Below are 3,436 nucleotides of genomic sequence, written 5' to 3' on the forward strand. Positions count from 1 at the left end.
ATTCCTTTCAGACTAAGCAGGAAGACTGAAGACCGACAAGGTGAGTGGAAACGAAGAGCATTATTGAAAAGAATTGACAGTTGTGTTTGGAGATAAAATCAAGATTTGAATCAACTAGACGTTATATTTAGTTTTAGCACAAAACATCATTATACATTATAAATGAATAGGTCTTATTTAACTTTCTTATAGTCTGGCTTCAGTTATAGTCTAATCGTCTTTCTAATTGAAGTTTAATTTATGTTTCTGCTCTTTGCTACTGATCCTAAAAGAACTTTAAATTCTCCCAGAATGCTTTAATGGTAGTAATATATACGCCATAAAGCTGTTGATTAGGTTTTAAAAGTGAAAGTATTCTCTTCAGACGAAGCAGGAAGAGCGACATTTTTGTGACAGGTGAAAAGCTCTTAGAGTTATTAGAGTTGTTCAACAGTCCAGGTTACAGCTGGATATTTTGGTATTACCTGTCAAACAACATCTAATCGTGTGCAAGTTAACATCTCTCAGCCGGACCAATTTAAGACAATAAACTTTAAAAATAACGAAATAAATAAATCCACACAGGATCACAGGACACAACAGGATTTTTTTCTCCTCACGGATCCATGACTACAATATGTTGCTGCAAGTGCAGAGACGTTTGCTCTGGAAAGAACTTTAGAGCACATTCAGTGCTGCAGGATGAGGGGCTGGAAAAGGTGCCAGTTCTTTTCTCACTGCAGGGAACAGTTAAAAAAAAGCAGCTTAAACTCTGAAAACATGAAAATTATACAGATACATCATTGATTTATTGATTCAGTTGTTATCCAGAATGTATTAGAAATGTTCCTGTTTGATAAAAATGCAGTGAATTGGGATTATTTAACTACAACCTCTACAGATTATTTACCTTCATCACAGTCTCATCACTATTTCTGATGTTTCCTCAGGATGGACGAGGACAGAGCAGGGTCCACAGTGCCCAGCAGGGTGTCCAAGAAGAGAGACAGGTCCAAAGAAAGAGCAATAGACTTCAGAAGTTCAGACAAAATGTAAGAAAACTAAAGCGTGATGATGTGTTTGTGTGGCACCCTTTAAACTTCGGTATTGGACCTCAAGGCTCACCTTTAAAGTAAGGTTTTCTGAACCACATAACTCTGCCTTAGAACATTTCTCAACCATACAAAACATCATTTTGTAGGTATTAGCCTCTACTATCGTGAAAAATGAAATTCATCAGGTCCTTAAAATGAAACGGTGCACCAACATGTCAGGCGTTCGCTCCCATTAACTCCCATGTTAATTTTAGTGTGGTAAATCTTTTAAAACTGAAAATTGCTTCTGTTTTTAACTGGTCATTTCTCCTACATGGGTTAACATCATCTCACAAAAATTCCTAGGCATATATTTTAAAGTTTCCCAACAATATCCATCATTGCAGAGTGCTCCAGCTCTCCATTTAGATACGGATGTCCCCCGCCTCCCCCGGGACATGGTCAAAGCTCTCCCGGAGGTGTGAGTTGAAGCTCCTTCTGACAGGAGACTCCGCCAGCGTTCCCAGCAGACCCTCACAACACGTTTGGGTCTGCCGGGTCTGTCCGGCATCCTTCCCCACCATCGGAGCCAACTCACCACCAGGTGGTGATCAGTTGACAGCTCCGCCCCTCTCTTCACCCGAGTGTCCAGAACATGCGGCCGCAAATCCGATGACGCGACCACAAAGTCGATCATCGATCTGCGGCCTAAGGCGTCCTGGTGCCAAGTGCACATGTGGACGCCTTTATGCCTGAACAAGATGTTTGTTATGGACAATCTGAGACAAGCACAGAAGTCCAATACCCTCCTGGGCTACCACCTTATCGTGGTGGAGGGGTTTGCCTGTCCCGATGATCCTAGGAGCTCTGTTGTCTGGGGCTATATGCCCCTGGTAGGGCCACCCATAGCAAACAGGTCCTAGGTGAGGGACCAGACAAAGAGTAGCCCAGGACCCCCTAATGAAGAAAAACAACATTGGTGCCAAGTTTCCCTTGCCCGTATGCGGGTCACTGGGGCCCCCTCCTGGAGCCAGGCCTGGGGGCGGGGCACGTTGGTGAGTGCCTGGTGGCCGGACCTCTGCCCATGGAGTCCGGCCAGGCACAGCCTGAAGAGGCAACATGGGACCCCCTTCCCGTGGGCTCACCACCTGCAGGAGGGGCCAGGGGGGGTCGGGTGCATTGTGTGTTGGGTAGCGGCCGAAGGCAGGGACCTTGGCGGTCTGATCCCCGGCTGCATAAACTGGCTCTAGGGACATGGAATGTGACCTCTCTGGTGGGAAAGGAGCCTGAGCTGGTGCGCGAGGTTGAGAAGTTCCGACTAGATATAGTCGGCCTCACCTCGACGCACAGCAAGGGCTCTGGAACCCGTCTTCTAGAGAGGGGTTGGACTCTCTACCACTCTGGAGTTGCCGATGGTGAGAGGCGACGGGCAGGGGTGGCAATTCTGGTTGCTCCCTGGCTCAGTGCCTGTATATTGGAGTTTACCCCGGTGGATGAGAGGGTAGCCTCCCTTCACCTTCGGGTGGGGGGACGGATCCTGTGGCCCAAACAGCAGTTCAGCGTATCCACCCTTTTTGGAGTCCTTAGAGGGAGTGCTGGAGAGTGCTCCTTCTGGGGGCTCCCTCGTCCTCCTGGGTGACTTCAATGCTCACGTCTGCAGCGACAGTGAGACCTGGAGAGGTGTGATTGGGAAGAACAGCCCCCTGATCAGAAATGTTCCTGTTTGATAAAAATGCAGTGAATTGGGATTATTTAACTACAACCTCTACAGATTATTTACCTTCATCACAGTCTCATCACTATTTCTGATGTTTCCTCAGGATGGACGAGGACAGAGCAGAGTCCACAGTGCCCAGCTGGGTGTCCCTGAAGAGTGACCGGTCCAAAGGTAGAATGATAGACTTCAGAAGTTCAGACCAAATGTAAGGAAACTAAAGCGTGATGATGTGTTTGTGTGCCAGCTGTTAGTCACATTAACAGCAGCAGGTTGTGAGTTTATTATTGGAGATGTTTAACACTTAAACCTCAGACAGTCATATAGTTACAGACTTAATGTGAATATTGTTGATTAGAAACAAGAATCATGTTTAAACTGAAAGATGAATTCAGACATAAATGCTGGAACAATATTGAGTCTTGATCAGGTTCTTTCATCCTATAAATCAAAGGACTAATAGAGATGTGTTTCATAGTGAGAGGGGGGAGCACATCCTATCAAACTGGGACCAGTCAGCTCCACCAAGAGAGTCCTCTTGTATACAATCTGGAAGCAGCTCTGGAGATGCTGAAATGAAGCCCAAACAAAGTAAAATTGTTCAATATAAAGTTGAACTTGTGATGTCATGAATTTGTAGTTGTGTTGATGATTTATTATAGATGGAAATCATTGGTTTACTTATGTTCAGGAAGTGATCTGCAGGAGG

General features: G+C 45.6%; 1 long non-coding RNA gene across 1 annotated transcript; it reads left to right on the top strand.

Annotated features, from left to right (window-relative positions):
- On the top strand, positions 1-2,870 carry LOC115251253 (uncharacterized). The gene is made up of 3 exons (XR_003889821.1): positions 1-40; positions 930-1,031; positions 2,834-2,870. It is a non-coding gene; the product is annotated as an uncharacterized lncRNA (long non-coding RNA).
- Positions 2,871-3,436: the final 566 nt, after the last annotated feature.

The sequence above is a fragment of the Takifugu rubripes genome, chromosome 10 (assembly GCF_901000725.2).
Source record: "Takifugu rubripes chromosome 10, fTakRub1.2, whole genome shotgun sequence".
NCBI classification, from domain to species: domain Eukaryota; kingdom Metazoa; phylum Chordata; class Actinopteri; order Tetraodontiformes; family Tetraodontidae; genus Takifugu; species Takifugu rubripes.